The sequence below is a fragment of the Triticum urartu genome, unplaced genomic scaffold (assembly GCF_003073215.2).
Source record: "Triticum urartu cultivar G1812 unplaced genomic scaffold, Tu2.1 TuUngrouped_contig_6988, whole genome shotgun sequence".
In the NCBI taxonomy this organism is placed as follows: domain Eukaryota; kingdom Viridiplantae; phylum Streptophyta; class Magnoliopsida; order Poales; family Poaceae; genus Triticum; species Triticum urartu.
In genome coordinates, this window is record NW_024117794.1 from 747 (window position 1) to 11,147 (window position 10,401).

The 10,401-nt window shown below is 41.4% G+C and overlaps 1 pseudogene; it reads left to right on the forward strand.

Moving 5' to 3' along the window:
- The first annotated feature begins 4,611 nt into the window (after positions 1-4,611).
- Positions 4,612-9,647, forward strand: LOC125531368 (annotated as a pseudogene).
- The last annotated feature ends 754 nt before the right edge of the window (positions 9,648-10,401 follow it).

The following is a 10,401-nucleotide window of genomic DNA, read 5'->3' on the forward strand; positions in this document are numbered from 1 at the left end:
TTTTCGTCAGGTAAAAAAACTGGTAAAAATTTGCAGCCTAGGTGGAGGTCGAACCCGTGACCAGCGAGGTCAACACCAGCGCAGCTAACCAGCCGGAACGGCTACCTTCACTGTTGAATTTGCAGCCCTACGTTTAATAAAGAAACAGATGGCACTGACAGAACATAAAAATAGCGGTGCGAGACTGGGATCAAACACATGACCTCCCATGAATTAACCATACATCCCTACCATAGTAATTCTTTGATTTTTTGTCCAAAAACGGCACCTCAGTTTATATAAACTAAAGGTAGCGAAAGATTTATATCTTTTTGAATTTCGAATGTGATTCTTTTTTCACAAAAGTAAATACTTTTGGCAAAACAAACATTATAAAATATGTTAACAAAATTTAAAGACTCGAACATTCTTTACAAGCGGCAAATAGGATTTCGGAAAAAATTGCGTTGTGAGGACAAAACCTTAAGACCTCCTCATCAAACATAAAGGTTGGAGTAAATTGGGCTAGCTCGTACTTCTATCTATTACCTCCATCCATCCATCCATCCATCCATCCATCCATCTATTATTATTATTATTATTATTATTATTATTATTATTATTATTATTATTATTATTATTATTATTATTATTATTATTATTATTATTATTATTATTATTATTATTATTATTATTATTATTATTATTATTATTATTATTATTATTATTATTATTATTATTATTATTATTATATTTTATCTTTACTTTTTTAATATTAGAAGACGGATTGTTTCTCTGCTTTTTTGGTTTGCAGTGCTTGTCTGGGTTTATTAATCTCATCGTTTTTTCAATCAAAATCCAATCATATACTTGACTAACAAAATGTTAACACATGTTACAATAAGTTATATTTGAATTTCATTTCTAATGATACCTCCCCTGATAAATCTTTATTTTATCTTTACTTTTTTAATATTAAAGGACAGATTGTTTCTTGCTTTTTTGGTTTGCAGCGGGTCCACATGTTTTTTTCGTCCGTCGTGTGACTAACGTTTGTCGTTCATCCGAAATCCTCTCGCACGAGTTTGATTTTTCGTCAGGTAAAAAAACTGGTAAAAATTTGCAGCCTAGGTGGAGGTCGAACCCGTGACCAGCGAGGTCAACACCAGCGCAGCTAACCAGCCGGAACGGCTACCTTCACTGTTGAATTTGCAGCCCTACGTTTAATAAAGAAACAGATGGCACTGACAGAACATAAAAATAGCGGTGCGAGACTGGGATCAAACACATGACCTCCCATGAATTAACCATACATCCCTACCATAGTAATTCTTTGATTTTTTGTCCAAAAACGGCACCTCAGTTTATATAAACTAAAGGTAGCGAAAGATTTATATCTTTTTGAATTTCGAATGTGATTCTTTTTTCACAAAAGTAAATACTTTTGGCAAAACAAACATTATAAAATATGTTAACAAAATTTAAAGACTCGAACATTCTTTACAAGCGGCAAATAGGATTTCGGAAAAAATTGCGTTGTGAGGACAAAACCTTAAGACCTCCTCATCAAACATAAAGGTTGGAGTAAATTGGGCTAGCTCGTACTTCTATCTATTACCTCCATCCATCCATCCATCCATCCATCCATCCATCTATTATTATTATTATTATTATTATTATTATTATTATTATTATTATTATTATTATTATTATTATTATTATTATTATTATTATTATTATTATTATTATTATTATTATTATTATTATTATTATTATTATTATTATTATTATTATTATTATTATTATTATTATTATTATTATTATTATTATTATTATTATTATTATTATTATTATTATTATTATTATTATTATTATTATTATTATTATTATTATTATTAACTCAGGTACAATGAGTACGTCCGTTATTTTTGGTGATTGAGAAAAATGCTTGATTTAATCTCTCTGGTACATTGTATGCGAGCCCAATTAGCCAGGGGCGGAGCCAGAAATTTTGGCCATTGGGTTCACTCCATAACTACATTCCGCATAGCTTTATTTTAGTTTACCAAAGTGTGTACCAACTCTTAAAAAAATTCCTTATTTTTTGACTTTTCTGAGGCGTCATCGCCTCAGAAATTTAAGCCTTAATGCAACAAGTATCTTACGGAATCAATGAAAGCATTAAGCCGGATTCGATTTTGCTCTTTGTAAGATCAGTTTGTTTATCAAGACAACCTGAATTGACTGAACTTGATTCATCAAAGCATCACATCTGTTTTTTACTATTGCATTATAAAAGCTAATAACATTAGCCTTACCATTATGAGCATATAGTCGGCTTTTCCTGTTCCAACCGTTCCAGTCGTTAATTGCAAATGTGCTAGTCCAGCTTGTCCCTTATTGTAATATTTGAAAATGTAGCAGCATAAACACAATGCCTCATGCACTTTATCACTATACTCAAGCCAAGGACCATATTCATCAACAATCCGGATTAAATCTCTGTTGAGTATCTCCAATTTTCCTCCGTGGGTAATTAAAATCAGACGGTTGCCTATAAGGTCCTTCATTAAATATTTGCGTCTAATCTCATCTTGCTTCTGTGGATTTCTTGTGTACTCCGAAATTTTCTTCCGCTAGGCAACTGATCTAATTTAATTTTTCATGAATAGTAAGCTTTGGGAGACTAGCTGCAGTGACATTTGATGCACTTTGCCTACGTCTAATCTAGTGACCGAGTTCCCTTCGAAAAATACGGCTCCTTAGACTATATCAATCAAAGTTCATGGAGTATTTTTCTAAAAAAAGACGAGGGCAAAACAATAGCTATTGTACTAGGCTATTAGTCTAGATAGAACATATACACGAGAGAGAAGATGGGGCAATTTAATCTAATTACTTCAAGTTTTGGGATTCAATCGTTGCAGAGTCGATCTGCATCCGCCTGCTTGCCACGGGCGTGTGGCGACGGCCAGAGTGGCCGTGCAACACGCACATGCCAGATGGGAATTGAAGAAACGAACAAAGGAACGACGAAAAAGAAGCACATAATAGATTTTTTTGGGGGGTGAGCAGACGATAGATGAGGCGTGCCCCATGTGGCTGCATGCTTGCGTGACTCGCGGACTCACGGTTTAGGCATGTGAATGATTTGTGGGCTCTTTCCTTTTGGGCCCTTTGTTTCATGTGAAGTGTATTTTGTTTGTTGGGGTCAGCCAAGATATTTTATTGGGTTCACATCAGATAAATATATACATATACATACGTACTAGGCAAAATCCATTGGGTTCACTTGAACCCAATAGCTCTACGCTGGCTCCGCCGCTGCAATTAGCCCACGTGATAGCTAAAATATAATATTTACGTGGAAATTGTTTCAATTTAAATTAAATAATCACTTCTCATTTTTCTACTCTAAATTACATCAATTTATATGTGTTTGCAGGTTGTACGAAAAATCAATAAACCGCTCCAGGGATCAATAGAGGGTGAAGAGTGGTTCCCAATTATCCCTAGAGAAAGGAACACGCCATTGTTTTGTTACAGATGAGCTTGCATGATTTAAGTTTGCACTTCTCAAAAAGAAGAAATTAACTCCTAATACTTTGGATGTTTTGTATGCAGGATCATGAGGGAACATGAGACAGGTGCTATATTATGAGACCGTGGGAGTATGGGAAGGAGGGAGTATAACTTAATATATAATGGCAATTGGACAGGAAACAGTGTCTAACTTGGCCGTGTTGTAGGTTTATCGACTGCACATTCACAACCTAGATTTAGGGTTAATATATATAATTATAACTTCAAATATAATGGCAAGTGCCCTTAGGGCAATTGAGTATGTCAGTTAAAACCAAAAATGCAAAACGGAGACCGAGCTCCATGAAGGCCTTTATTTAAAAGCTTCAAAATTCAAACTTTTCAGTTTCAAAACATTCTGAAAAATAAATACACATATACCTAGATACATAATGTACATGTGTGCAAATATTTAGGTTTAAATACAATAAAATGTGAGCTACACAAAAAAGACAAATCTAGGGCTTTTTTAGCATGTGTACTGTTCATCTTTAAAGTCCATGATTTTGTTTTTTGTGTGCAGCTCGCAATTTAAGGTATTTCATCCTGAATTTTTCCATGCATGCACTTTACATCCTTGCATACATGTATAATTTTTTTTTCAGATTTTTTAAAACTAAAATTTATAAATCTTAAAGTTTTCAAAATAAAGGGCTCCATGGAGCTCGGTCTCCAAAATGCCCTACTCAGTTAAAACTACTTAATCAATTATACATCAATTCTCTCCCCCGTTGCAATGCATGGGCATATATGCTAGTATTACTTATTGCTGCGACAGATGTATTTAGAAAGTACTCCCTCCATCCCATAACGTAAGAGGTTGTTCAACACTAGTATAGTGTAAAGAAAGTCTTACATTATGAGACAAAGGGAGTATTATTGTTGATACGTCTAACTTATATTTTTAATTATTAAAATCCTAGTCAAACTATGATTACACTACAAGAGGGCTGTAAATCAGGACGGTGGCAGTATGGATTTTGGAAAAGAGAAGGCGAGATTTCTGAAATAAAAAAGAACTGGTAATAACGGAGCTGGATCACTCGCTGACAGGTGGCTCCCAGCGGCCGCACCTTATCCTCCCGGCGTCTTAAACCCCTCGTCGGGACGACCGACCGACCGCCGCGCCGTCCTCCCAAACCCCGCAAGAAAATGGCGACCAGCGCCACCTTCCTCCACCTCCTCGCCCCTCCGGGCCTCCGCCCCAAGCCCATACTCCGGCCCCGCCTCCGCCGCCTCGGTCAAGAACACCGAGCCCGAGGACGTCGCGCGCCGCCGGAGCTGGGTCGAGCACGGGTGGGCGCCCTGGGAGGAGGCGATGAGCCCCGAGGTGGCCTTCGCGCGCCACAGCCTGAACGAGGGCGAGGAGGTGCCGCTCACCTCGCCGGAGTCCGTCGAGGCGTTCCGCATGCTCACCCCGGCCTACCGCGAGAAGGTGGAGTCCGAGCCGGGGTACCTCGAGCGCCTCTTCTCCATGCGCGAGACGCCCGAGCCCCTCGAGACCTCGTGGGCCGGCCGGCTCCCGCTGCGGCTCCCGGCCCCCCCGGGGCGGGCGCGCCCCCGGAGCGGGTGGACATGGAGGCCGCCGCCGCCAAGGGGGTGACCAACGTGGAGAAGGTGGAGGACGCGCCGCAGGATCTGGCGCTGGAGCGGTACAAGGTGTTCCTGAAGCAGTACAAGGAGTGGGTGGATACCAACAGGGACAGGCTGGAGGAGGATTCCTACAAGGTAGTATATCACTATAACTCAATCGATTATCTGTGTCCAGTACTCGCAAATCCGCAATGGCCATGATGATGATTCTACGAGAAAATAGTTCTGTCATTGCAGCAGAGCATTCTGAATTTGTTCTGGTATGATGCAATCGAAGTTGGCTTTTGAAATTAGTGGTCTGCTTGTAGCTAAATGATTGTTGTGGACTGCAAATCTGCAACTCACATATGTGAGAGCTTCTCGAGTCACACATTTGTCAGGAGATGTGTTGATCATTGCTCCCTATTATGTTATCACCCTTGATAATTTCAGAAGAAGTGCCTTCCTGCAATTAGTTCAAAAAGGACCTGTAGTATTATTTCAGTGGTGATTAATTAGTTCAAGAACACCCTTGTAGAATGATTATAGTGATGCATTGTGATAGTTATTCCATGATATATTTCCTTGTTGAAGTAGACTGTAGAAATGCTCAAACGCAGTAACTTGGTATCATGTCAGTATACACTATTCAGTAGCCTGTTATGTGCCTGTTTAGTTGCACTTTTATTGCAAATTGTTTAGTTGCACATTGGTTGTGAACAATGTTGTTCCGCAATCCGTGTACACCTTTGTTTCAACTTTCAACTCTTGTGATTGGTGTTGGCTGGCGGTGCCTTGTTATTTATTTTGAGGTGAACTCAAGATATCTGTTTTGCATTTGCTCTGCACTGCAAAGTAAGTGTTAACGTCATACTTTCCCCAGTAACTGAACTTTGGAGCCAGTAGCCTAACTTGTTATTTGTCGGGTTATGGACGTTACTATAGCACTATGATTTCCTATAAGCTATACAGCTAGTAATGATTGTATTTTGCCATTATTACTATCCAGACTAGCGATGGTTGCATTTCACTTAAGAAACACAGCCTTTTAATGATAGCCCTGAACGTTAGTCAACTAGTTTTTACCCCCTCAAATGTTCTGGTTTCTTCATATGCTTGGATTATCACAAATTCACAATGATTTTGAGTCTGGCTTGTCATCTCCTCAAGTGTTTGTAGCCATTCTCATCATTTCAGGACTGAGCAGTAATATTCTACTTGGCTATTTTTGTTATGCAGTTTGATCAGGATTACTACCCTGGTAGACGAAAAAGAGGTAAGGACTACCGAGAAGATATGGTATGTCCATTTGCTCTTGAATTTGCTGCCTAATTTAGTTCTATTTTTCCTGGTCCTGTTAATTGCTGATGTGTTGATTGCTTTTGTGCAGCTGGAACTTCCATTCTTCTACCCTGGACAGGTTCCACTTGAACTTTTGATTGTACCTTCCCTCTTCAGTAACTTGCTGACTGTTACCATTTTAACCTTCGATAAATGGTTCAATCTACCACATGCAGATATGTTACGGTAAAGTGATCTCTATTCACCTCCATCAAGGAGCTTTTGTGGATATTGGTGGCACACATGATGGGTATGTACTCCTCTTAATCTTCTGCACAGTTATGGAGTTACCATGGCTGATTTAAGATCATGCGTTATGATATTTTTAGTGACATTTTGTTGTTGTCTTGCTTCTAAATGTGACCTGTTAGCTACGGTGAATAATACCACATGGAAATATTAAGGGCATCTGCATGTTGGCACGAAACTGCATCACAATATTCTACCAATAGCATTATGTTGAATGATGATCAATGAATGGCACTGTCAGGCCTAACTTTGCCTTCTTAGAATATTCTACTTTTTTTACATAACTTGTCATAGTAAGAAGATATTTAATTTGTGTGGCTGCATCTCTTTATATGTTTAGGTGGGTGCCCATAAAAGGAAACGATTGGTATTGGATCCGCCACCATATCAAACCTGGCATGAATGTCTATGTGGAAATTCTGGTTAGTTAGCCTTGAAGTTCATTTTCCAATTTCTGTTGCTGCTTCTGAAGATATCTAATGGTAAACAATATGTAGTGGAGGAATGCCTGGTTATCCACATTGCATTATGATAGTACATACAGACGCGGAGTATTTGAACCGAGCTCACATGCTCTCCGATGAACAGTAACATCCGAAAAAATAGTTAAAAAAACTGATTTTTTTTTGTGATAAACATTGATGAATGTTTTTACCGCCTGCAATTTTTTTGTGATAAAATGATATTCGTGTGGGTCTGGGCAAAAAAAATCAAAATCGATGATCTGAAAAGACTATTGTTGGAAGCATTTTGGAGCATTGATTTTTTTTGTCCAGACCTCCACGAATGTTATTTCATCACGAAAATTTGCAGGATGTTAAAACTTTCATCAATGTTTATCACCAAACATTTTTACTGTACATCAAAGAGCATGTGAGCTTGGGATCAAAAGAGCACTTTCCTGTACAATTTTGTTACTCCGTCCGATCCATATTACTTGTCGCAGCTTTAGTACAACTTTATACTAAAGCTGCGACAAGTAATATGGGTCGGGAGTAGTTTTTTTTATAAGATGTCTTTTGTTTTTTCTTTGCAACCTGGATCCTGGAATTTCAGTAACTTTAGTAGATATGCCTTACTAATGAATTATAACTATCTATTGTTTTGCAGGCCAAACGAGACCCATATCGGTTTCGTTTCCCACTTGAAATGCGCCTTGTCTATCCTAACATTGATCACCTAATGTGAGTGCTGTCACTAACTCACTATCCTTATCCTCGGTCACTCTGATGAGTCCTGATTGTGTGACGGTTTTAATGTCCATTGTGTTATGCATTGCTTCGATTTACCTTCAGTCTCGGTTGACTCAGGGTTGTCTATCTTCTTCCTTGCTGCAGATTTAATAGGTTTGACTTCCCACCAATATTTCACCGAAAGGAGGATACAAACGAAGAGCAGCTGTGGGTACGACTTTTCAATTGATTTAACATTTGCTCTCTTGATTCTGTTTTCTGCTACTTCGTTAAATCTAGTAATTCCCTCAAGAATTTTCACATTATTTTTGTTCTTACTTCATCAGTGTTATGTGCTTGTGTGTGCTTCTTACCTTTATATGCACTGACAGCGCGAAGGTGGAAGGCCGCCCATTCCTAGGAAAAAGCCTTCGACAGACATGGAAACAGAACCTTTGGTGTCGGACCACCCCTTTGTTGAAACGGTAGTCACATATCTACCGCTAACATGCTTGTGTCTCTTGCTCCCTCCTAGTGTTCACATTTGGTTCCCATTCGATAGGTTTAACAGGAATGTTTTTTATCTGCTTGCAGCTTTGGGAATGGCATAATGCAGAGCAGATGATTTTAGACCACGAGGATGAAAATCCAGATAAATTCAAGGATGTGACGTACGAGTCAACAGTTGATACATCCTCATTCGACGAAGAAAACAGGATTCAATACACTGAAGGACGTGTCAAAGAAACAGTGCTTAAAAAGAAAGTTGTGGTACGCATTTGTGTGCCATGATTACTTTGATCAGCATTGAGTCTTTATTTCAGAGTACAGTGATCCCTTAATGATACACCCATTGTGGTTCTGAACTTTTTTCTGTTATAGAATGTGAACATCAAAGAACTCGATATGAAGGCTGCTCGTGCTGAGCGTGAGGTACCGTTTCTTCCATCATTAGCTGGATTTTTTGTTTCGCCACTCTGCCACTCCTTTACTGATGCTGAAATTTAACCGACGCAGGAGATTAAAAGGCTCAAAGCGGAAGCACAAGAAAGAGGAGAGGAGTACAAAATCGGAAAGATGCGGCGGAACATAGAAATGGACGAGTACGATCTGCTGCAGTGGCGTCGCTCTTACGAAGAAAGGGAGGCTCTCCTCAGAGACATATGCTGGTAACTGCTACTGAACAACAAGTTTCATCACACCCAACACACGCGCTCTCATTATTAACACCCATGTAAACCGGCAGCCGGAAGGCCCTGGGCCTCCCCATCGAGGAGCCGGGGCGGTACGACGTGGACGAGACGGTGGTGTACGGCAAGGACTACTACGACCCGTCGAAGCCGATGTACCGGTACGACTACTGGGGCGAGCCGCGCAACACGGAGAAGGTGAAGCTGGAGCGGGACGTGGAACGGCACAACCAGCAGATCATCGGGGACGCCAAGAAGTGGTGCGAGACGTCGTACGAGGACTACGTCCGGAAGAAGACGCTGCGGGAGGCTGCGGAGGCCCGGGAGCGGCGGCGGAGGGCGCAGGAGCCGCAGGAGGAGGAGGAGTACGACGATGACATGGACCTCGACTTCGAGAAGATGACCGACCCCCGCGCCCCGCACAACCGGTTCTACATCACGAAATGAAGAGATGGCGTGGCGTGGAGATTTTAGGTGTAGTAGTTGTTCTGTTGTGTGCAAGCAAGAGATGTGAATATTTGGTAGCTTCGTGGCTGTGATAAAGCTGTGACTTGGCACTCAATTGTGCGCAATGTTTTCGAGTCGATGAGTCGACAGGTCGCTCGGGGAGGGCGACTCTAGACTAGTCGTGACTAGTCTAGACTCACGGTCGACAAGTCGACATGGCGATGAGTCGACGTGAGTTAAGCAGCAGGCAGTCAGGGGAGGAGCACGAGTGCACAGTAGCAGCAGCAACCAGGGGAGGAGGGGAGGAGCACACCACCAACAGCAGTAACCAGGGCCAACTGAGAGATGGGCCACTAGTTATGCACTTCCCTGTGGCCCAAAAGCCCATCTAGTAGCTATATACTCCTCCCGTGACCTAATCCACCATCCACACTCCTTCCTCCCTCACCACAGCTGCCACACATTCACTGCCACTCTCTTGCCACCTGTCCACCACTCCTCCCAGCGATGGATCTCTCAACTCCCCCGCAACAGCTCTCTTGCCACCGCTCCTCCTCCCAGCCCGCTCCTCTTGCCGCTTCAGCTTCAACAGTAGCAGCAGCAGCGCGGCGGCAAGGCCGCAGCAGCAGCAGCGAGGCAGCATCAGCAGCACGGCGGCGGGAGAGTGCTCCAGATCCAACGTTGCCTTGAGTCGTTCGACCCAAAAACCGCGACTAGTGGTGACTAGTCGAGACTAGTCGCGCGAGTCGCTCGACTCCTTCCAGGAGTCGAGTCGAGAGGCTGAGTCGGTCCTGGAACTGCGACTCGTCGACTAGTCGATGACTAGTCGAGCGACTCGAAATCCATGATTGTGCGTGCCTATGATGTCT